At 39.1% G+C, this 25,993-nt stretch overlaps 2 protein-coding genes across 2 annotated transcripts in view; one reads left to right on the top strand and one right to left on the bottom strand.

Moving 5' to 3' along the window:
• Positions 1 to 25,993, top strand: part of C16H7orf50 (chromosome 16 C7orf50 homolog) — a 123,527-nt gene that overhangs the window by 62,572 nt on the left and 34,962 nt on the right. The gene's annotated exons all lie outside the window — the stretch shown is intronic.
• GPR146 (G protein-coupled receptor 146) overlaps positions 1 to 25,993 on the bottom strand; it is a 49,144-nt gene that overhangs the window by 21,978 nt on the left and 1,173 nt on the right. The window contains exon 2 of the mRNA XM_036392159.2: positions 4,777 to 4,818. The gene's annotated coding sequence lies outside the window, so the exon portion shown is untranslated. The remainder of the gene's footprint in view (positions 1 to 4,776; positions 4,819 to 25,993) is intronic.

Raw genomic sequence — 25,993 nt, forward strand, 5'->3', positions numbered from 1 at the left:
CAAATTTATGAATAAATCTCTACCCCAAGAGATATTTTGATGGCATAAATCTATTGTATTTATTGTTCATAGCAAATTTTAAAGGGAAGAAAAAAACAGAGGAGGAATACAATGAAAATGTTGACCTTAATGAATGAAAATTGGACTGTTTGTACTATGAGAAAATGAGATAATTATGGCTGTAAAATCCCATGCTCAAAGAATGAAAATAAACAACATACACAGTGTGTGGAAATGGGAGTGAGCCATTATGGTAAGGTGGATTCACTGAGATCTTTTCTGCATAGTAATTCTTCATAATGTGGGATTTTTTTTTAATTTAAGGACTAAAACCATCCTGGAGAATGTTCCTGGAGTTTGGCACCAGTGAAAGAGATTGGTTTACAAACATTTCACACCAGGAAAATGTTTGGAAACCAGTAGTGGGGTGTTTGGCCACTACAGTTGTAAGCAGCAATAGATGCAATTTTTGTGCATTAGAGCCATTTGGCAGGTTAGTGGTTCATTTATCTGTTACCAAAGATTTCCTAGCCAGGAAATCTACTCTGCATAAATTCCATATTTTATGCTGAGTCTTCTTTTGATGAGAAAAAGTGATTAAAAACCAGCGTGTCAAAACAAAGGGTTAAATAATCCGTTAAATACAGCACAATAACGCTGCAAAGTTTGGCTGTTTCTGGATTTTAGAATGAATTTTCCTTTAAGCAGTAGCTAAATGATTTCCTTAGATTGTTCATGTCTTGCACGAACCAGATCAGATCAGATCAGTCTTAAAGTTCATCATTTTCCCCAGAGTGTCTGAAATCCTACTACAAAGAGTCCTTTCGTCTTAAGAGTCTGACACCAAGTAGAAATAAAAGGCTGAAATAATAACACCACTAACTTGGTTTAATTAATTGTATGTTTCTGTACTTAAGCTTGAAGGGTGGAAAGTATTTCTTTAAGGCTACCTACAAAACTGGTGAATGAGCAGCCACTCAGGGTGCCACTTCAAAGAGAAACACCCAAAAGAGCAACAGAAGGGAAGCTGCTTTTGAATTCTCTCAGTTCCTCCTGGCAGCCCAGGGCTTGCAAAGGAAAACAACCCAGAAATGGTTATTTTCTTTTGTGTTAGTTACATAACCAGCTCCCAGCAAATAAAGCTGGAGGTGGAGCAGCCATACAAAGCCCCACTTTGTAACCTGTGCCTGCCATAGCTGCACAAAAGAATCTCACCTGAATTTAGGCATTTTTCCTTCCTGGCTAAGGGAGATTCCTTACACTGTCTGCAGCCAAATTGATAAATTCAGGAGCCATGTGTAACTCTTGGTTGCACTGGTGGATATTTTGTAATTTGAGCCTTCATGGTTACTCCAGATTTGTAACTTATTGCTGAAGCAGTCAAATCTTGGTTTCTACCATTTTTTATTTGTCAGATTTCTCTGTATGCAATATTGTAATAAAGTAAAGAAGTAGGGGAAGGTAACTGCAAAAGGGAAAGCTGGTTTGTACAAGAGTGCTCAGTCTTCCCTTTGGGATCAGTTGAAGCTCCAAAAATTGTGCTTTCATGTTAACCATCCTGTGCCACTTTGAACTCTGCCTTTGCAGCTGTGCTGTGGCTGCCCTAAAGCAGCATTTGGGGTGAGTCTGGTATCTCACTGCTGCAGATGACAGCCCTGGCTGGTCAGCAGCCTTTGTTCTGGTCTTTGTGCCCTGCTTGTCCTGCATCGCCCTGACTGCCAGCTGGTGGATCCTGGCTCTGCCTCCCCCACAGCTCTATAATGGCCTGCTCTTGGGTTTGGGACTTCAGCTTTTGATTTACTGGTAATAAAATCCCAGGATTACAGGTGTGCTCCTTTACTGTCCTCAGGTGTCAGCTGTAACACTGCTGCCAAGATGTCCTGGTGCCCTCATTTTTAAAGGGTGATTAGGAGACCAGCCTGAGAATAGCTATAACTGATGAAAGGATTGAGAGAATTTATACATTTGGCAGTTCTAACCATTTTTTGCACTTACTTTATAGACCTGGAAAGGAGGGAACTTGCAATAAATACGAAATTCTAAAATGTCACCTATGCCCAGCTTCTACAAACTTTATTATCATTACCTCTGTAAGAATTAAAAGTCAGTTCATGTACTCCAGAGCAGCAAATATTGTCAGACAATGTGTAATGGAAATTTCTGAGAGCCAATATTTAACATCTTGAAATGAGAAGCATCCAGGATAACTTTTGAAATCGCTTGAATTCACTATATATTACAACAAAATATGAAGGTAAATATTAAGGTATTTTCATCAGATGACTTTAAATTAATCTTTGGATTTTCTTTTAAAAAAAAGAAATGAAGAATCTTTGAGTAATGATGAAACAGGGTGGCACTCATATTGCTCTCCCTCTGAAGCATGACATAGAGAAAAACTACTTGGAAGTAGTTCCATTTCCATGTTTAAACTCTTTGTTATTTGAGTCCAGAATGCTCTTAAATTGTCTGGTTTGGGCCTTGGTACTGCAAATTAACTCTGGGTAGTTAGATGCATAAACAGAGGCACAGCAAAACCCCACTGGAACGAACACATCTTGTGTGGCCCGGGGCTCTGTCTCACGGGGCTGTTTGCTGGGGGTTTGTTTATTTTTTAAGTGTTCTAAAATGTTTCCCAAGTATGTGACCTTCCATAAATGACAGATCAGTAGCAGCAAACTTCAAACCCTCTTACAAAGTAGCTTTTCTTGGCTTTGTTTAGGAAAGTTTCTTTGATTCTGCTTATATTTAATGTGCTGCTGGGTAACTTTGGAACATACATCTTCTTAAACCAAATTCAGAGAGTACCATGAACTGACACCTGCTTAAGTCTTTAATTAAAAGTGGTTTAATCTCTAACAATCTCTGTGTACATAAGCAGAAAGTATCTGTGTTTCATGTGTACTTTGAACTGCCATTCATTTAGAAATCAAAGATTTGTAAATGAAACACAGTATGCCAGACATGATGATGTTTGACTGGAATCTCTTCTTGTTGGCATAGCCTGGATTTCCTGGTGCTGTCAGCCTCCAGGAATACATTCTTATTAAAAATTACAGAGAGAAGGAAAGATATAGAAGGAAGGCTGTCTTAAGTGTGTGTATCAACTATATAAAAAATATATTTAAAGCAGGCAGACACACAGTGGGACCTGTAGTAGAGAATTGCCAGTGGGATCAGACTTTTGTAGCTGAGTCCCTCGCAGGTGAGTATGTTGGAGGAGCCTCTTCTACACTAACTCTAGGTTTTAGGGTAACTTTTTTTTTAACAATAGCCTCTAAAGTAGTGGTTGCCCATGGAGCTGCATGCATATAATGGGTTTATGACTGGCCTTCAGTGAGGAATTTAAGCTGAAAAGCTTGTCTTGCTGTAGCTGATATCTTATTCAATATATCCTTTCTGTTTTTATACACAGTCTCTAAGATTAGTGTGGTTGAGTATATTGAAAGTAATAAAAAACAGACACAGAAAAATTGTTGCATGTTTAAAGAAAAAAATCATAAAATGAAAGAGGAAGTGCATCATTTATTATAACACCATGTAGACTAATGAAAAACATACTGCAGGCTGGAAATTTGTTAAGAGCTGAACTCAAAAAGTTTCCACTCCCAAAAAATGCCTTGGGGCCTCCAGCTGTAAGCCTGTGGGTGAAGAGGCCCTATGGTAAACTGACATAAAAAATAAGTACTCCATAAACAGTCAGCTCCTGTTTCACAATAGTTGGAAAGATATTTTTAAGAAGTATTACTATTGATGCTGACTGTACTTTATCAAAGTAAAGAGAGGCAGTGCATTTAACTAGAATGTTAAACTGGGAGTTGGGCACTGGGCACCAAAATGTTTATTGTACATAGGAGAATATGAAAAAGATGAGGTGACCTGCTGAGAGTAACAGAACAGCAGCTGGTACTGGCAGAGCTGGAATTAGCATTAAATCATTTCTGGCTTCTCATCCTTTGCTCATTATACTGGGCTGTACAAGTCCCCTGTTCCTCCCCACACTGAGCAGGTGCCACCCCTTGTACCCAGGAATGTTCTTTTGTTGTGTGCAAATACCCCCCCAGAGTATTGGTGTTTGCACCATAAGTGCTCACATGAATGGAATTAATTGGCCTCTTGAAGAAGACAAGATGAAGTTTTCTGTCTGTCCTTTAAGTCTAAACAGATGAAGTTTAGATTAGAAGTCTTTCCTAAAGGTGCATCTTCCCTGCTGAGCCAACAAGGGATTGGCTTTGGCTTTGCCTTTTCCCTTCTCGTGCTCAGCCCTTGTTCGTGACACTCATTCTCAGGGGCTGTGGGCTTCCAAGGCACGTTGAACTGTCAGGATGCTCTCTGAGGAAGGCAGTGCAGCCTCCATGCCTGCTTCACATGCCCTGGGAAGCAGTTTGCAGCAGTAGTGCCAATGAAACCTTCTGATGTGCCTCCCGTCTGTTTTCTCCAGAGGTTGCCCTGCCTGGCAGAGAGCCCTGGAGTGCATCAAGGATGATGGGACACTGCCACAGAGTCCAGATTTCACAAACTTAGAAAGATGCAGTAAATTGAATGTAACTTTATGAGACTGTTTAGATGGCAGCTTTGTGATCTTTGAGAAGGACAATCTGAGAGTTAATACCGTTTATCTTAGCTACGTCTTCAGTCTTGGTAATCCAGTACCTTTTTACAGAAGTAAATACCAGGTCTAGAAGTCCCAGTTTTGGTGAATATTTTCACAGTTTTACATGGATGAAATAAGCATGCACAGTAATAATCACACTGTATTGCTACAGCTCTACTTACATGAGGTGCAGCCCAGGAGAATGTCAGTCTGAGATGGAGCCACTGGGAGGAGAAAAGGAAAAAAAAAAAAGAAAAGGTGAAGCAGTTACTTCTAGGTGATTAAAAGACACGAAAACAAAATTTAATCAAATGTGGTAAATAGAGATCACTTTCATTTTTTTTTGTCTTGCATCTCCCTATACCATCTCTGTGTAGCATTTACAATACCCAGTGTTTTCATCCAGTGATTAGAAAATCTGTAACATATTTGTTCATGGTATTTGATGCTGTAATGCCTCACAGTGGGGCTGATGGTTACTTGTGATGTGAATTTAAGATCCTAAATAAAAGCTGTAGATTGATCTAAAAATATACCCATAACTTCCTTCTCCTCATTAAAAATGTCATGCTTGGTGGGTTAAAACTGACATGTAACAGTCCCAATATGAAATATTTGTTCTGTAATGTGAAACCATGATAAATGTCATTTCAATTTGTTACTGTTAAAAGTGGTGGGTTTGGCACACAGTGTCACATTAATTCACTTTACTGAGTATGTGTTTGCTCCTTTGCATGTCAAGGGGAAAAAATATAGAGAATTATATTTTATTGCATTATAAGGAATGTAATATATCTGTCCACTCAAAATTTATAACCACTATTTCAGTGTATCTTTAGATAAGATCCAACTTATCTAAAGGAGAAGGAAAAATAAGTAAAACACTAATTTCCATATGTATTGCAGTAGGAAAAAAAAAATAAACAGGCATATGTAAGGAATTAAAGAGGTTTGAGCTGAGATTAATGATGGAACAGTAATATTTGTAGAGAAAGGCAAACTTTAATAAGAGTAGATGAGTTCTCCCCTAAAAAGAAAGATTAACTTGTTCAATGGTACTTAATTATGACTGAATTTTGAGGTAAGTAGAATACTTAATCAGGGAAAAATGTTTTAAGATAGCTGTCTGTGCCATTTCATTCTTTTTTGTATTAAAGTTTTACTGAGAGATACAGATCTGGTCTGTAAAAGATCTGATCTCATTCTGATGCACTTTTTGTCTGCTATTAGCACCAGATATGGTTGTTACTACCACATTTTCCAGTCAGGGCTCCCCAGCTCCCCTGCTCTCCTTGGCCTCTCTCTGCCCTCTGTTTGACATCTTGTGGTTGGCATTTAAGAGCCCAAGAAAAACAAACAGTGAAACCAGTATTTTGCTTGCAATTTTAGTTTCATAGTTTGATGGAGAATAGTAAATAGAAAGACAAACTGTTACTATTTTTATGTGGTCTTGGTCCTAAGAGAAAGGCATTTCCATAGCTACCATGACTTTGTGATGTGCCACACAGGTGGAAATGCCCAACACCAACTCTGGTGGCTGTAAAACCCTGCAGTAATGGCTGGCTCATCACAGTCTCTGGCTGGCCTCACTTCTCAAGAACAAAAATAAATCAGCCACAAATCCAGGCAAAGAAGGAGCAGCTGTTCTGTTCATAGTTCCATGCAAATTTAAGTCACATTCAGGGAAGTAAAGGGACAGCTGCCCTGTGCTTTAGAGCAGAGACTGATTGTGCAGAGCTTCCCCTGGTGCCTGTCACTGCTGAAGTCCCACCTGGACACAGCTGGGACACATCTGGAGCTCTGGGAGCTCCAGCTGTGTAAGGACAGGCTGCAGGAGATGGCTCCCCCTGAGTAATGCAGTCCTCCGGTGCTTTAGTTGTGTCCTATGGCCTCATCTCCATGTGGGCATGGGAATCACTAGAATTAGACATGGGAATTGTGGAATTCAGCTGGCACAGTTGCACAAGTTTCTTTATATGCATAGCAATGTGCTGGGGTCTGCATTCCAAGGACCACTGCTGTGTGCCCATGGAGCTCTTAGGGCTGGGCTGGAGAAAGGTTCTGTGGTCACCCAGCAGCCTCCAAAGAGCAGCTTTGCTACTGCTGACCTGCTGCAGCTTCCCAAGGATAACGTGTGACTGACTCACTGCTTTCCCCCTTCCTTACTCAGTAGCCCTCCTGCATTGATTCTTTTGCTTTCTGATCCTTGCTGTTGAAGTGTAATTTCTTTTATGTAATAAATAATGTTTCAGGATTGATTAAATCACAACATGAATCATAATGGAAATGCTGAGCTGTACACGGGGCTCTTCACATCTATAAGTCTGTGGAGATGAATAAGAAGTTCTGTAGAGACAGCCTTAAAGTGGGTTTGCAGTTTTGCTGGGAGGTGAACTCAACTGGTTTTTGTTTTAATGTAGTCAACTTGAGTGGAATAAAGTGCTGGGGTTAATCAGTTTGAAATTAAATTGTTGCATGAGCAGAATGAGCATAGTTATTTCTAGATAGCTTAAAGAATGGAGTATGATCTCAAAGGTCATGTGTAATTATACTTTTATTCATGAGGCCTGTGTTTTATATTCTAAGAAATATAATTCATGTATTGTATTAATCATGCAGAATTCTAAATCAGAACATAAAATTTTGCAGTGCTATAATTAAGAGAAATGAAAGTGATAAGGAGTAACAGCTATGTAGCTAATGAGGGAGTTCATGTCAACGTGTGTTTTAGGCCATTAAAGTACTACAAAGCAAGAAGTGCTGCTTTGCCAGCACAAAGCAAAGAAAGGCAGTTAAGTACCACTCCCTTCCCCAGCCAGCAGCACTGGGAATTCTGGAGAGATCCAGCTGTAGTTCCAGCAGGAGCTTTCACAAGAAATGTGCAAGGAGATACTAATCACTGGTGCAGATTGTCCTTTAGCAAGGAAAAAGGTTTCTTTTCCTCCTTCTATTTCTTCTCCCTCCCAGGAGAGTATTCTGCATGTGGACATGAATTTTTCTCTATGCAAACGTTTTTATCCTTTCAGGTTGGACAGAGTTTTACAAAGTTATAAAGCCAAGAGCTCAGGTGTTTTTTTCTGTGTGTCAGGGTCTGCAGGCCATCCAGGACATCCTTGTTCATGCTGTGCTTTGCTTTTTTTTTTTTTTTTTTCCCCTTAAGAAGTCTGAAGCGTTTTCCCTGTGTGGTTTTGCAACACCATTTTTTTTTCCCAAACAGCAGGAGTCCTATCACTAGATCAAATTTGGAGTTCACTGCTTCCAACAATTGTCTAATGGATCCACATGTTTACACAGCATGACACTGGCATCCAGATAGTGTCATGAAAGTCTCAATCAGTACTACTGTTTCATGCTTCCTCCCTGCTTAAAAAAAACAAAGGGGAAAAAAGGGTAGAAAAAAGGGAAAAGCTGCAGGCACTTTTTTTCCTGGTGCTCTGGGGAGCAGTGAATGTTTCAGCCCCCAGTACTCACTCACAAAAGTTTGGAAAATACTTTCCATCTGCTCTGATTGAAAATGCCAACTCTCAGATATTTTATCAGTACTTATTGTATCAATAAATAGATCTTAAAATCACAGACTCCCAGAGCTGCCTGGGTTTTAAGAGACCTTAAAGATCATTTACTTCAGCCCCACTGCTGTGGATGCACCAGACCAGGTTGCTCAGAGCTCCATCACACCTGGCCTTACTTCCAGGGATGAATGCTACAAAACGGGAGACTGGAAAATAACATTTCCAGACCCAATCCTTTCTTCCTTCCTGAGACTCCCTGCTGAAGGAAAACTTGATTATCTGTGTAGTGCTGTGCCCCTAACTTGGAGCACCCACACCACTGCCCCAATGAAGCTCCAGCTGCTTCTCCCTGGCACTGATGTGTCCCTGTGCTGCTGTAGGCATTCTTGGCCTTATGGTGAATCAAATCACCCAAAGGATCTTTCTGAAAACCAGAGTTCCCAGGGACAGCCTCAGGCACTTGGCATTTGTGTAGCATGGCAGGACCATTTGTAATTTACTCGCCCATGTATTTGGCCAAGTGTTTTATTCCTGTTCCCTGTTATTGGATGTAAATAAATCAGTAGCAATTACCTGGCAACAAGCTTCCATGGTCATTTGCTCTGAAGAAACTTAGTCCCTGGTAGCATTAAGTGAAGGAAGGGGGGGTTTGGCTGGGACACCAGAACCTTTCTTTTTTTTAATGCTCCCATGGGATCTTTCACTTCCACACAAGCAACTGCCTGAACTGGCCAAGTGGTCTTGATTTAATGTTGCTTTATGAACACGACTTGTCGCAGCTGCAGGATGTCATAACCTCTATTTCCTTAGCTTAGATTTGAAATCTGGAGCCATATGATTCAGATGAACCACAACTGCCCCTGCTTAATTTAACTTGATGTATTTGTTTTGAAAATACTGTTGTTTGCTCCAAGTTTTAGCTGCTAAATGAATTAAGCTGATCTGCACTGTTAAATGGGGAATACTGACCAGCTTGATTAAAAGCTGCAAAGAAAGCTCCAGTAATCTTTAACTTATTAGTGCCAATGAAAATATTTCATCAGTGTAAACTTAAAAAATCAAAACTTGTTTTAAATACAATAATTAGAGATTGTCCCTGAGATGAATGTAGCTCTGATACAGAAAAAACCCTAATTCTTACAAAAATAATTGTATGTTGTACAATATTTCAGAGAAGTACAGTGAGCTCACCAAAAACTGTTGCTGCAGACAGGATTCAGAGTACAAGATGATGAGCAGTACTGGGTTGGCTTTGCATCCAAAATTTGATTTTACAGGGCTCCTGTTCTTGTGCAGCTTAGAAACTTTTGCATTTGAAGTAAAGCCAACTGGATTTGTAAAGATACTTATCTTATTCTCTGGCCTCATTCAAATCACCAGAAAATATTAAGGCTGACAGGCCTAACTTTATATGCTTCTCAATTAATATTTTTATGTTAGATTATATTACACACAGATTTGCACAAGTGCCAGGTTTGAAGTCACTCATCTGGTTTCCAAGTGGCAGATGCTGCCTTCACTACCGTATGTCTGCTCTCCACAACAGTAAATATTAATGTCAGAGTTTAGTGTCTTTCTTTGTAACTTGTTGCATTAGAGAAATCTTAATTTACTCCATTTTAATAAGAGACTAAACTTTTCAGTTCTAGGTTCACACATACAGTGTGTGTCAGCTCCCTGTAATTCCTTGGTTTTTTTGGCATTTTGTCTTCTGTTGAATTTAATGTCCTTACAGTTTTGTTGTTTTGTAAATTATTTTTTAAGAGTAACTCGTCTAGAGTAAGCAGGCAGAATAAAAGCTGTGCTATGTCCTTTCTAAACATATTTGATCTTTAAAGATACCTTTAGATGTGTAAAATTAAAAAAAAAAAAGAGAAACAGTCTTTGCCATGGCTGTAGTCCGTTAAATACAAAAAAACCCCAAATATTTCCCCAGCATTTGCAAAGCCACCCTTTTATTGAAGATGTTGAGACACAGCAGAAGTGAAAAATCATCCCAAGAGAATTTGGTTGTGCACCCAGTCACTGAAGGTCAATCTCAAATGCTAATATGTCCTGTGAGATTTTTCTTATTGCTTGTTACATAAATGAAGATTCATTTACAGGCTCTAATTTCTAGAATTATTTTTTTATGATTAAGTTTATAAATATGATAATCTAATTACATTCTTAACTTTCTACAACTGCTTGTTTGTGGTGATATTTTATAAATTTTCTTATTTAATTATTCTTAGATTCTCAGAGAGACTAAACAAAGTTTGAGAGCTGGGATGCTTTCCCGAATGTAGTTTAGAGCTGTTGGCCAGTCAGTGAACTGCTTGTGCAGTCTGAAATAGAAGTGGCCCCAGCAGCACCTGCTGGAACAGCATCTGCAGGATGCTAAGTTTGGCAAATCAACACCTGTGTGTGGGTGACGTGCAGGTGGATCAGTGTGAGGGCACCCACAGAGCTGCTCCTAATTGTCAGGTGTGTCTTGTGGAGTGGAAAAGTGCAGAGGAAATTATATTCAAATACTGAAAATTACCTTACAATTAACATGCAATTTTACTTGATGGATTTTGGGCAATTCTACTTCCTGCCAACCTGTATGGACTGAGTGAGGTTTCTTTCCTTCTCCTATTTCTTCTCCCTCCCAGGGTATTGCAACAAACTGGTTCTGACTTTAGTGTAAGGCAGTGGAGTCATTTTGGAGTTAAAAGCTGGTGTTGGTGTCTGGAGGCAGTGCGGTGGCCTGGGGCCTTGGCTGAATTCCATAGCAGTGGTTCCATGACCAGGTGGAGCAGTTTCTTGCACTTCACCATCCCTTCTTTTTTTTGACATGGTCATTGAAATTATTTATGCACTCAAAGATTTAACCCATCCCATATCACACTGTGCAATGTCCCAGCCTTGAAGGCTGACCTGACTTTATTTATATTCACACACAGAGCTGACATTTCACACATCTCTCTGTCAGAGCTGCAGAGCTGATGGCTGAAGAGCACTTTCTGTGACCTGCTGACAGCTCGATGGCACCATGTGTGCCCAGCTACCTCCCCGGGGGGGATGTGTTTGCCCCCGGCTCTCCTGGCGAGTTGAACGTGGGCACTTTCCTGCCAGCAGCCAAATGTGACCACCTCCAGCCACTGGGATGCCTGCACTGCCCCCTGTGCTGGTACCTGCCTGATGGCACGGGGTTATCTCTCAGCTAAGGACACAGAGCTGCCTTCCAGCCTGTCCTCAGGAGCAGAGGTTACTGACTGGAAGGCGTGCACCTTCCCCCAGAGGGGAGGGATTGCAGAAGGGAGTTGGAGCAGAGGATGGTGAGTGGTGTAGTGCTTGAGCAGGGAGAAGCTGGAGCTGGGCCGAACGTGTTGTTGAGACAGAAAGGAAGAATGGGATTTTGCAACAAGGAGGAAGTGGTGTGGCTGATTTGCCACATCACAGTTCTCAGTGGCCCACCCGTTTGTTTTGACATAAATACCTACTCTGGAGCTATGTCGAGGCACGAAGACGACGCATGCCCTTACACTTGTGATCCTCAGGGTTTGTTGCTACTCTTTTGAAGAGTGAGCTTCATGTTTTAATGTTTTGTTTGGAGACTCAAGCATTTAGATTTGTAATTCTGCCCTTCTAGCCATTTCCCTGATTTACCTTGCAGAGTAAACATTCTTTTGTTCCGTTTCCCAGACTTCCTTTTCCTTGTCTTTGCTGTTGGCTTAATTTTGAGATATGATACTCAAGTCAGAGGTGTCTCTTTGGGAGCAAAAAAAAAACCCCAACAGCCAAGGGTTTGAGTGAGCTAACTATTTTTTACTGTTTAGAAGCAGCATCTTACTTTCCAGTATTCTGGAAATCCTCAAACACAGATCCTGCCAAAGGCACTGACTGAAACGGCAGCAGTGCTTAGGAGAACATGCTCGGGTTTTCTGGCAGCTCTTACAAGGCGCTCAGAATAAACAGGCACATTGCTGGCAGCGAGTGCCCTGTAGTTTGGAAAGCACTGCTGAAGGCAAATTTGTGAAGAATTTCTTCTTGTGGTTATAGTTCTCCATTTTCATATCTTCTACAGTGGGTCCAGTTTCCTCAGGGTTTGATATCTAGGATCTTAATATCAAATCTGGAATTAATACAGCTGTATTTAGACTCTAAGACATTTGCAGGGTTCATAGCCATAATTCACTGTGTGGCACAGTGGGGAACTCAGTGTGTTTTAAACATTCTCCCCCTGTGCTTGTACAGATTTTTATAGTTGAATTGAGAATTTATAACATGCTGGGTCTCATATTCCAGGTCTGTTTGTTTCTAAATCTATACACAGAACATGGACTAGGTCATAAATTTTTTGCAGATGAAATGAAGGCTGATTAGAATTTTAATATTAAGGAAGGAAATGGCCTTGGGTAGAGCACTACAGAGCAGAACAGGCCTTCTGTTAATACACAAGAGTATTACTGTTTTCTTGAACTTTGCCTTCCAATCCAATTACGACTTGTGCCTAGAAATCATAACTCTCGTGCCTTCCAGTTGATAATGTTGAATGTTATCCTTGTCCAAGCTTATATAATTTCCAGTAGTAAAAACAATCTTGATTGTAAAACTGCTAGATAATATACTCTTAAAACTGAGTTATGGGCAATAGTACATGGTTTTTGTTGATAAACAAAGCACTCATGATGGTATATCAAATTGACCTAGTTCTGTCTCATTTTAAATTAAATTAAATCAAGAGTTTTTTATTGGGACATGCAATTCCTGTGATGACATATTGTGTAACTCACTTCGTGATAAGAATGAAGACAAGCTTTCAGTGTAAATGATTTTTTTTTTTCTGAATCAAGCAAAATAACGGGAATCTCTGTGCTGGCTTTCATTTTAAGCACTTCTGTGATAGCATCATGCTCACAGTATGAAATGAGCTCATCCAAGGAGTACTTCCAGCCAGTTCCCTTATCAGCGTAAGCCATCGTAGCTCAGAGCGTGTCCTCCCGCGTCCTCCTCCCCTGCCCTCACTCGTAACTGGCTTGGACCAGATGCTGCATAATTCCCTGGATCTCTATTTACCATCCCTTGGCTGCACACATCTTTGTTGCACATTTACAGCAGAAAATATTATTACTGAAGTGTGGAATCACATTCTGGTATTACTTCATGAAAATTGATTCTGATTCCTCGCTACTTCAGAGCGTGTTATTAGCATAGTACAACTAATAATTTTCTTACAAAGGGAATGACAATTGTATCCTTGTTTAGATGCTGCCTGTGCATTTATAGAATATAAGTATATGTAGCCAAATGTGGTGGCTAAACATGGCTGCTTCTCCTGCTGGTTTCTGTGGTTTTGCTTCATTGTCCAGAAAAAGTGGCAACATTTTCGACTCTCTTGCATCGATCACCAGGTTTGGTGAGATGTCCATTCTTGGCAGAAAAAGATCAATGCAGATTTGTTTATTTGGGCCTTTGAATTGTATAGCAGACTTCTATCATTTATTATCTATCTCTAAGAAGTTTTATTTATCATTCTCACACCATTAAAATGTCACATTAGTGGCACAGTCTGAAACATATTTATCCCACTCTAAAATCTCAAGCAGTTGTGCACAGGCTGTTATGCCAGTAGGTTTATTTTAGATTTCTTCCCTTTTTTCTTTAATCACTTTTGTAATGTGTTTCAAATGTATGTCTGAGGTTGATTCCTTTTGTGTTCCATCAGGGGCATTTGATTTTGCAGCTAAAAGGATTGAATACTAAATGTTCTTTTTGCATGGGTACATAAGAGCGTATTTTCTTCTTTCAGGCAGAGAAAGGCATCCCTAGGATTTAAGGCCTGATAAAGTAACAAAAAATACCTCAAATCTGAAAAGACTAAAATATTAATGTATTTTTATAATTTGGGATTTTTTATATGGGGGTGAATCAGAGCAGAAAGAACAAACTATATCAGAGATACCATTCCAAATGAAGAAATTAAATTATTACATTGTGTCATCCACATTGTAAGAACAGTATGGATGAAGTCTGACTTCTTAAGTGATTTTTTCCCCTATATTAGCCTACACGTCTTTCAGTAACCAGAAATATACAGGTTTGTGATGACTTGGTATAATGAATCTGATGCTGAGAAAGAGAATTGTAGTCAAAGATTTTTGTTTCCCCTTTGTTTCTTAAAGTAGAAAAATGCTAATGTTTCCTTTCTTTTCTGAACTTCCAGACTGGAACCAAATTTGATAATACTGTTCCCAGGGTAAAGTACCCTTCACAGATCTTCTTTGTAGAGCTTATGAATTCTTTTGTTCGATTTCTTGCAGTTTCTGGGCACAGCACAGTAAGTTTAGTGTTGGTATCTGCATTAGACTTGGCATTTCAGAAACATTCCAGTTTAAAGGTTCTGTTGTGATTCAGTGCTGAAGGTGCAGTGAGTCGGCAGCTCTGGAGAGACTCATTTCTTTCTGGTGCCATATGTTATCTTTGATCAGGAAACTATTTGAACTGAGATGCCTTCAGAAAATAACATGAGAAAATATGGAAGTCCAGACCTTACCAGACAGTTTTGCTGCAAGGGAGGATCCAGCTGTGGTTTTGCCTACAAACACTTTTTATTTGTTGAGTTACAGTTCTTAATTACTCACAATTGGGAGGGATTTCATGTCAGCCATGTGAGCTCTATGAGCATTCAAAACTGAATTATCATTATGAGCTTTCCATTTATTTTTAGTCCTTCCCCCTCCTCAATTCACCTCACTCAAAGGCTGAGGAGAAGGGAATGTGACTGAAGGTCACTTTTTTCAGTAGGCCAAAACACAAAGCCTAAGCCAGTGATCCAGCTGGTATCTTACACTAGAAGCTCCCCAAATAATCCAGGCATCATAGAAAATGCAAACCAAGCAGTTGGTGACACCCAGTGCTCCAAAACTAACGAGTACTGCTTGTAGTGACAGACAGGCAAGCAAAGTGCTCCATCATGTGCCAGGAGCAGTGTTCCTGTCCCTAACCCTGGAGATCTTCCTACCCAAAGTGGTACCTGCCCTGCTCAGTGGTCCTTAAATAACCAACCAACTGCAGAAGCCACATGTGTGTAACCCAGAGTGTCCCCATGAGCACTGAAAGAATTTTACAGCTTTGTCAGACACTTCTCCACCTAAGAGTTTCCGTAAGAACTGGTGGGAGTTCAGCTAACACCTTCACCCATCATTCTTCCTGAAGGATGGTGCTATATCCAATGCTTGTTCAGGCAAAGACATCCCAATCTTATTGTAATAGGTTCTAATTATTCACTTCTGCAAGATCCCTGCCTGGGAGTCACCACAAGCCAGATATACTCTGTGAATGATTATCCCAAGAAGTTCTTAATTACTGTGGAGTCACTCCAGCTCTTTAAAATGTATTGCCTGTACTGATACCATAAATCCATTTTCCTCTCCACTTGCTGTGGAGCCCTTTGTATCCTGGGTTCTGTGTTAATGAAGGCCCAGAAGTGCTGCTGTGGCTTATCCCTCATGCTGCTTGTTGTCATCTACAGCTGAGCACATGCCATGGGGACAAGGCTACAAAAGACACTGATAACCCAGCAGGTCAGGTATTATATGGCCTAGTTTTTAAAATTCTGATTTATCATTGTGGAGAAAGAGCCACAAAAATGCTATGGAATTGTCTGTCTTTGTAGTGGATTTTGTGGCTTCCTATTTGCAACATTTGTTGCAAATAAATTTTTGCACTTTGGCCAAAACAAGACTGTTTTTATGACTTTACTTCAAAATGTGTTGAAAGCTTATGTTGCTGTGTTATTTATTGTACAGCACTTAAATAACTTTATATACTGAACATATGCTAAAGCAGAATTCACAAATGGCATCTCTCTCAGTGTAATTTAAGAATTTCAGAGAACCTGCAGTTGGTGTCCTACTGCAACCACAGAACTTTGCAAGGAAGACAAAAATTCTAAATTCTAAAAGTTTTGGGACAGAATTAGAAAAATTATAAATATTTGAAATTGTGACAGTACCAGGAACATTAAGCCTAATTTGACTGAAATCCAAATACAAACCTTAATCTAAGAAGCTAAAAGGAAAGTAATGAAAGATACAAGGCTTTTACTAGGGATGAAGGATTTTCGAAGCCTTTAGAGGTCTGTGTGCTCTGTTATATGGGTTATGTTTCTGACACCTCCCAATGTGGATCTAAAGTAGTTTTTTTATTTAAAAAGGAAAGATATACAGGCAGTTTGGCAGTAGATCTACTCTCTGAATAGATAAAAATGCCTAAAAAACTCTTTGACAGTTGCTTGTAAGAGGAGCTGTATTAGATATTTTTCTCCTTTTATTTCTAGTAAATTTATTGGCTGAACAGCTGAGGAGGTGTTTCAGGCTAATTATCCATTTTCAAGCAACAACTGTGTCTCAAGTCTTTTGATCATATGCCAGTTTTAAACTGAAAACAAACCTTGATATGACTGCACTTTTCACTTCTTTAGATTTTGTCTTTTGTAGTTAGTCAGAACTTTTGTATAGATTTTCATATGTATGCTCCTACTGTCAAATGTGTGTTCCTTTTACCTAAATGACATAGACATCCTAAACCAGCTCTGCTTACTTAAGTGGTAAAGGAAGAGTGCCTTGCCATATCAGTTCTTACAGCATGTATGTCTTTTCCTGTTAAAGCACTCCTATTCCTAAAACATTTCCCATTATCACTGGTGTCCTGACAGCAATAATCTCTGAGGAGGTCTAATCTGAGATCAGATTAAAAAAAAACCCCTAAAAATTCCTAAAATCCTGTGAGCTCAATTTAACTTTTGTTCTATGGTGACCAAAGGGTAAAAGAAACCCTTTTAAATAAATTTGTTCTCTTTCTAAATAGATAACTAGCCAAATGCATTTCAAGTATTTGTTCAACTGATCAAATATTGCTTTAGGTTTAGAAAACAACCAAATGTTTGAAGAATTAGACATTTTGTACCTGAACAATTCTCTGTGTCATTACTTCTGCACTGATGACCCTAAGTACTGTGTTCAAAATAAAAGACCCTTTCCATGAAAATAAGTCAGACAGATGTTTAATTTTTTTTTTTTTAATTCTTCATGAAACAACTAAACTGTGAAAGTTCACACTCTTTATTTTATCCTTAAGAGAGTCACACCAGTGTGTCAAGTTTAAGTCATTACTTCTTCTGTAGATACACTGATGGGCTGAAGTACATATATATATGTATATACATATATGTGGCAGAAACATAACTTGATAGTTGAACAGTAGTTTGAATTTGGAATAAACATTAGTTTGAATTGGAGATAAACACGTTTCTATGTGTGTGGGTTCAGAAAGCAGAACAGTCTGTCCTGACACTGAATAAACACAGTTCCCAGGTGGAAATTCTCAATTAAGATGTCGATTAACTTCTAACTCAATGGCTGTGCTTTAAGATCCTGGCAGTGTTTGAATCACTGGTATTAGATACCATTCTTCTTCTGCTCTGGAAGTAGAAGCTGTGAACTCCTTTTTCACTCTGTTAGGGTAAGATTTTCTACTAATTAGCTAATAACAGGAGTGGACTCAGAGACACATAGGCACGTCAAAGACATTTTTGCATGCTACCTATGATGAAGAGTTTTAAATAGACCAAAATAAAGTTTTAGCAGTAAGATATCAAAATCTTGGTTGATTCTTAGAACTGCTCTGTTCCGTTCTGCTGGTAGTGTCTCTTATCACAGTGTGCCCACTGTGAGCTTACAGACTTGGGTGATAATTGGATGTTCTGTTTACAGAATTGTGAGGCTTTTCTAAAGGTTCCTAGAGCTGAATTCCTAACAGGCCACTTAGTTTTGAGTCATTGCTGAACTGAATGTTGTGATGCAAGTCGAAAAGCAAAAGCAAAGGGAAGGACAGGATGGCAACACATGCTGTTCTTGAGCTGCCTTGACCACATCTTGCAATATGTTTTTATTTGTACAGTATATGAAGATAATGTGTTTTCTTTATTATATTAGGTATCTTAATGAAGTTATGGGTATGAGTTATTATTAGATGGCAGCATTTATTTGTTTAATTAGCTAAATGATACAAGTGAAATTTCATTTTGAACTCAGTCATCATCTGTTAAATTGCTGGAGCAGTTCAATGATTGACTGCTACCATTACCCACTTCAGAATGAGCAAGGAAACCCATGAAGTACAGAAGACTTGTTTCTGATGTGTTTATTGAGCACTGATGGGCAGGCAGTGAGTGAAGGGGATTTTCCTGCTCATTTCACACTGCAGGAAGCAGACCAGCATCTTCTCAATGGATTTGTACCTTGAAATGGCTGCAAAACCTTGACAGCTCCAATGGGAGCTGCCTGTTTGTTCCCTGGCTGTGCCTCAGAGTTTCTGATGGGCAGGTAACCAGAGTCTGTGCTGGACAGGGAAACACTGCAGGTCAGGAGTCACAGCTCCAGCAGCCAGAAAACATCAGCCAGAGGAGAAATGAACTGAACCAGCAGCTCACCTGAGAGGATGGACAACAGAGCGGAACCTCCCTTTGATACAAGTACTCTCAGTATTGTGGAAATGTGAGTTCTGTACACTGTAAGACATTTATTAATTGCTATATTGGTTGTCTGTTGCCATTTTTTTTAAATTTACTTGCCTGCATCCGCAATAAATCAAAATTATATTTTTTTAATAATATGAAACACCTGAGTTCAGGCCCTTAGAAGCAAAAATGATGCTTTCTGCCTTCACTAGACCTCTACAGTCATTTTGAAATTAGAGGGAAATAATTGAAAGCCCAAAACAGCAATGCATGATGTTACTAAAGAGCAACAAATACCAAATGATCTGTGGTAATCTGAGAGTTGACAAGCTGCAGTTCATCACCCCAGTATGTAAAAGGTAGGATACACATAGCAACATTACGTATTTTACACTTTCACGTTTATTTTAAGGAATGGTCTCTTCAGCCAGAGGGTGCAAAAAGTGGGATCCCACAAGCTGCACCTCCACTTGCTTCCACCTTTGTGTCACCTCCTCCTTTTGCTGGCAGAAATGTTCACAGTGAATCAAATTAACAAACTGATTTAGTAATAAAGTAACTTTTGTGAGGGGACAGAGGGTAATTTTCGCCCAAATGGGTTACAAAACTCTGCAAACACTTGTGCCAAGGAAGAGGTGGGAGATGGGGAGTGTGTCTTTCAGCAGCAGTACTGACTTATGCAGGTTTAAATTGTTCCTAAAACTATTACCTGAGATTTTTATTCATAAGTGTAAAGCTTTCTTTAGAGCCTTAACGGCAGCACTTGGTTGTGTAATCTTTCACTGTAAGCAGAATATGCTCCATCTAATTTATAAGCCCATTGTTTGTTCCACTGCAGTCACTATGTGGCTGTATCTCTTCCATTAAGTCAATAATCTCTATTCCATATAATGTGGGTATTCTAGTGTAAGGCAGGCAAGGAAGAAATCAGAGCTCTGTGTAATGACATTAAGCTTTTAGGTTACAGACAGAGTAAAGGACTCCCAGCTGCTTAACATATGCCCTCTGCCTGAACTCGCTTTATCACTTGGTATCTGACTGCTCTCAACATATAAAAAGTTGCTGTGATTGATAGTTGGTTATACAGTATTTGTAAGGGTGAACTGAATCATTATGTGTACAGATTCAGGAATACAGAAAAATAAAGCTGAAAGAAGAACAACAAAAACTCTGACATCTTTCCCATTCATTAAGCTTTCCTAAGGCAACTGTTTTTGTTTGCAGGAGTTAGTGGTTGCTGGTTTTTCTAACTAGCAATTGCTGAGTGATTTAGAGTACATCTCTGCTCTTTTGTTTGGATTTCATTTGCGAAACCATTTAGAGTTATAAAACTGTCAGCTTAAGAACATTCTATATATTTTGCCAGTGAGGGCCTCCTGTATGCAGACTTTATGCATTTCTCTCCATTTTGGGTGCTGTTTGAATTCTCAGTATATATCACTGTTGTTCTTTTTCTGGTTGTTCAAATAATTCCCACTGCCTTCTTTAGAGCAGCAGGAATCCTTGAAGTAATTATGAAATTGTATCTCAGATCAGATATTGCTAACCACAACATCTCACCCTTGGCCAAACCTAGCCCAGCAATGCAGTAATAGAATGTTCTGCTGATGCTTAAAAACACTTGAAATTTAGAAACCCTGACTCCAACTAGAATTGAATCATGCACCCAAACATCAGAAAGCATAGACCAGAATGGTTAATTATGTTAATTACAGTAGTTAAACCACGGTGTGGTACCTTTCTAAACTCTCAGATGCCCTAAAATAACTACAAGCCAGTTGAAAAATGTTATGCAAACTTTTATTACCTACTACTTGGAGCTTTTCTCACTGTTCCTCTGCTGCAGAATTCCTTTGGTGGTTAAGCTCAGCTTTCCATTTTGTGGAAGCTGTAGGGCCCAGGTCTATTATCATTCTGCACAACCTCAATCTTTGCTGACCTTGCTGCTGGCTCTGTTTCATGTGTTTTGTGTATTTATTTCAGATTTTCTATTCCTATTTTTCATAAAGTATGGCAGACTTTAAGTCATCAAGTACTTAAATTACATAAATCTGGCTGTGACAACTTTCTGTAACTTGAAAGTTGGAATCTATAATGAATTTTCACCAGTTACTGTTACTGGATGCTTGGTTGGTCATGAACAGTGGGAGGTAAGCCAGTGCTTCAAAACTGCTTTGGAATTTTTGGAGTCAAAAGTTTTTAAGGTTCAATGACAGATTTTATGAAAGCCTTAAATAACTGAAGAGTTCACTCAGTGAATCTGGAAGAATCTGTGCAGGAAGTACAATGTTTTGTCTTTGCTTTCTTAATAGAAAAACAGGTTCTGATTTTCCTGGCTTCCCTAATTTTTCCAGAGATCCCTGTTGTCCTTGACTTCACATTTCAGTAACCATGCTTCCTGCATCCCTGGCAGGAGATCTTATCTCCATTTTCCACCTTATGACCTTCCAGTACAATTTTAGCTCCCAGTAATGCAAGGGAAAGCATTATTTTTTAAAGAAAGTTTAAAAAAAGAAATGATAAGGAAATTTCTTTGTGAAACTTGATTTTTTTTTGTCTCCTTTGGAGACTGCAATTTTACTTAACATGTTTTAGGAAACATATTGACTTTTACTTCAGTCTTCAACAGAGAAGTATCATATCTGCTTGCTCATTTCACATTCACAATAATGGAATGTTTCTCATTTAGGCAGAATATTTTCATTTTAATTTTAGTTTAATTTTTCTGTATCAAAGTATATTTTATTGTTTGCAATTACAAAAAGAAATATGAAGCTTTTCTATTGCCATTCAACAATGAATTATGACATCTTGGCTTTTTTCCAGACTACTTAATTGTTTAAAATTTTGTTTTGAAGATCAGGGTTTCCTTTGAGATAGACCTTCCATTTGCTGTTTCTCTCTCTTCCTTTGCTCTCCTTTTTAAAAGGAGATAAACTACTTCATAAACTACTTCACTTCCTAAGCTGTGCAGTCTAATCCCACTGTAGCCATTATCCCTATGCACTATGGAAATGTTGACTCTTGGTTCAGTAACAACTCAAACCTTTACCTTTGACCATCTGCATTCTCTCATGGCCATCTCCAGTCCTGTGCTGCCCTGTGTGCCATGAAGAAGTTCCTTGTTGGTCCTATCTTAACACTTTCTTTTGATCCCTGCAAAATTACATGATAACAGAATAGGTATGTGATAAGCTTAATCCTCCTGTTGCTGAGTCTAGGCTTTCTGGTATTTCACATATTATTTCATCTGTAGTTTTCCATTCTGTATTGTACTTAACTTTAAAATTACGTGGGCATCTGTTGCTTCCTGTTGTATTTATACTTGGTTTATTAAAGATGTAAAATATAAGTTCAGCAGGTAAAGCCTGGCTTTAAAACTATCATGAGTTGTAAATTTTGTTTATGTAAATTCTAGTACTTATTTTATAAATATGCTTAAGCTACTTATTATTGAAATGCAAATTAATACAATTTGATTTTAGGATAATTTTCTAGATGCCTTAATTCCAAAATACGCAAACACTACCGACACCTTGTTTTGTGCTGCTTTTACAATGATGCTTTTCAGTGGGGTATGCTGGAATACAAACAGGTTTTATGGAGCATTTTTACTAAACAGTCAACAGGTTTTAATTTAGCTTCTTAAATCATAATTGTTTTTCAATTTTCTGCTCTGCCTCACAAACGCATAATGAAGGCACACCTGATGCTATAAAAACCAGATGTCATTTCAGTATTTTCAGCTGTGTGATAAATTTGGAGAGCTTAAAAGTTGTTATCACAGATGTATAGTTACCAGAGATCTCACAAGAACAGAAAGCATGTAAAGCATTGCTAAATATATAGGATTTTTGAATGTGTTGCACTTTATTTTCAAAGACTTTCAAAATTATGGATGGAATTTTCTTAAGGAACTTTCAGGAGACCATTTTAAACTTACAAACAAATTCAAATTCTTTCTCCCTGCCAGTCATGTTAAGTACCACTTGCACTTGCTCATGGGGATTTGAAGAGCAGCACGCAGACCTGAAGGAAAGTTCGATTGTGTAATTCATGCCAGCTCTTAAAAACATTCCTCCCTTACCATTCTCCTTGAGAAAGAACTTCTTCAAACAGGATGTTCAGTGGCAACTGAGCTGTGCTTGAAATACAGTTTTATAGTACTTGTTTCTTTAAACATTTTCAAATTCTGCATGCAGGTGTTCAAAGGTTTCTTAGTGGAAATGACATATATTTAGAAAAAGGATCATTTCACACAAATTAATTGTCACAATATCAATCATCCGTCTCTGGTTATCACTAGGCAGGAAGTCAAATGCAGAAATCAGTAATGCCCATCACATTTCTTCCTTATTTTGTTTAAGGTGTCTCTCTTTTCTCAACCAAACTGAGAGTCCAGTTCTCTGTCTTCCAAACTATTTAGCTGATTTTAAAGCAAACCTGTGCTCAGGTTATTGATACCCTTATACTGCTCGGGATGAAGGTGCAGGACAGTTGAGAGGCTGCTCATGTTCCAAGTGCTGCTGTGGGTGTCTATTTTAGGGCGACTGAATCATGAAATGATCACATTCTGCTAAAGAAATGAATCCTGCCCACTCCATTTTCCTGTGTCTTCTCTTGGGTCTTGTTCTCACAAATTGAAAGTTGCGTGTTCCTGCCTACGTGTGCATGTGCAGCTGAGTGTATATAAATGCAGGTATGGATCAAACGAATTCTGGAATATTTTGCTTGGTTTTGAAGAAGGTCTTGGTATAACTGAGTAAAACTGGTGCTGGTTTTTACTAAGAAATTCAGGAAAAAAAGTTCTGCTAGGTCTGAGAGAATCTGGAGGGTTTGAGAGTAGTGTGTATGTCCCAGGACATTCATTCCCTGTAGCTATACATCCTGTTAACTGCAGCTGAAGACAGTGACAGCTTGTTGGTAAGGAGGTATGAAGTTTTTTATGGGTTTTGTTGACCTTGTTTTTAACAAAAAATGTCTTCCTAAGTCAAATACAAGGATTCCTGTTTGTATTGCAGGGAAAACCACCTTTCCTATGGACCAATAACATTTATTTTCTACTTAATATTTAATCTTCAGCTTCACTAATCTTTCCCATAAATGGCAAAAATGTACCTTCTCCAGCTGTATGTTAATTATGTTCCATTTTTAAGTCAGAATGGGTACATTACAGAGAAGCTGTCAATTTGAGACTGAGCAAACTAAATATACTCAGCTGAGTGAATCCAGCACTGTGAACATGAACCACTGGTATAAATAGGAAAGGAGACACCTTGAAGCTTTACCATATTCAAGAAGTGTCAGATCATGTTCATTTGAAAGGGATGGCAACACTCTTTTCCCCCCAGTGCAGGCGTGAATATTGTTTCACTGAACACAGGCTGTCCAGGTGTTCAACAGACTCTTGTGTTTGCACCCTTAATGCTGAATTTCAGCATTTTTTGAATGGCCATTCAACTTGGTTTTTATAATCACAGATCTTTTCCTTCATAAAGACTTACATGGGGGATGTTAAAACAAAGTGTCAGTCCTTCCACCTTTAAAATACTTCCATCTAGTTTTCTGACTGTTTCAAAACCTTATGGACTGGTTTCAAACAGCTCTTTTACCAACAAGCATTGCTGTAAGGACAATTGCCATGAACTATTAGGAACTCTTGCTTTTGATGAAGATGTGTTTCATTGTTGAGGACAAAGTACTCCCATTGATATGGGACCTCCAAGACTGATAGAAACATGAGGAATTGGTTCCCAATAGTTCTTTTCTTTTGTACCCAACTCAGCAAAGCAACATGGGATTCTTCCAGAGGCAGAGTCTGAAGGATAGGTCACTGTGCACAGAATCAGCTATAATAACATTGACAGGCCTGAAAAACCCTGGTATGACTGCTAGAATATCCATATTTGATCACAACTTCTGATGGAGAAAATACATTTCTTTCTATGTTGTGTGCTTGAAAAGAAGATATTCCATTAACAGTGGTCACTCATGCCACTTGGCTCCTGAAAAATGCATCACTATGAACAAAAATATCCCACATTTTAAAGGTAATAATTCTATTTTTGATGAGGGAGTAATGGGAAGGAATATCACTTGAGCTTGAGAATGTCAGTACAAGCAGTATGTGTTGTGTAAGTCCCACCTAAGCTTTCCTTGTCTGAAATGTTAAATAAAGACTTTAATGAGTTCCTCTGCATAAGGATAAATTTAGCTCCAAGAGCAGTGCAAAGCAGACTTGTTGATTGGTGTGGGAATGATTGCTGTGATTCCTGAGCTATAAAGGTGCTGTCATTTCTGCAAAGGATCTGTGCAGGGGAGGCAAAACAGAGAACTGACTCTGCAGAATGAATTGTGGGTCTGTGGGTATGCCCAGAACTCCATGTAGGATCCTATTCTATTATGAATCATAACTTTGCTTTTTTGTTGTAAATGATTGTTCTTTAATTACACCTTCAGCTATAATTTTGGAATCCTTTTGTGTGAAAAGTTCAAAACTGGATTAATAAATTGGTCTAGAAACTTCTTACTATTTAAATACTGCCTCAGCTATTTTTGTAGCTTTATCAGAACAGTTCATGCTTCAACTTAGGGCATTTACTTTTGGTCATGGGGGTGTTCTCCGAGTCATTCTTTAAGTGGGTGAGTCATCCATTTCTGTGTGACGTGCAAATAACAAAATGACCCTTTAGCAGTGTGTGTTTTCCAAGGAAAGAGCAACGCTGCACCTGCAGATGCACATCTGCACTTGCTGTACTAAATTCCTGCATTCTGTCTGCTGGTACTGAGCTGGAGTCTCTTCTCTCTACCTTCAGACTTTGTGCCCTACAGGCTGTGGATAAAGAGGTTCTGAAACATTTAAGTGGCAGTGGAGGCATCCAGTCCCTCTCCAGCAGTGAGCATGTGTGTTGCTGTCAACATCTCCTGATGACCAGCGTGAGGGGGACAAGCACTGTTGCTCTTGCTCCACAGGCACCTATTTATTATCTGTCTCAGTGAATTCCTGTCTCTGCTGGAGAAGAGATGGAGCTATCGTTATTTTTGCTTGCCTTGCGGAAGGCAGGCTTTGATTTCACTCTCTGTGTCTCACTGAGGTCTACGTAAATCATCTGAAGTTGGCCAAAAACTTGAGAAGAATGTTGTAACCTACAGCTGTTATCTGTGCCTTCCCCATTTTTATTGGGGATAAAGCCTGTTTGCATTAGGGTAACGGCAAATACACACGTGCTGCATAAACCTGTGTCGGTCGTTCCTAAACAACGTGTCAGAAATCCCCCTTGGCTGTGTTAACAACTGATTGCCAAGTTCTTTCTGACAAAACAATCAGCCTAGCCCCCGTGCATGCACGCTGCAAGTCGCGGTGCAGAGCAGCACATGGAACTCGGTGCAAGTATGTTCTGT

Source organism: Molothrus ater, chromosome 16, assembly GCF_012460135.2.
Source record: "Molothrus ater isolate BHLD 08-10-18 breed brown headed cowbird chromosome 16, BPBGC_Mater_1.1, whole genome shotgun sequence".
NCBI classification, from domain to species: domain Eukaryota; kingdom Metazoa; phylum Chordata; class Aves; order Passeriformes; family Icteridae; genus Molothrus; species Molothrus ater.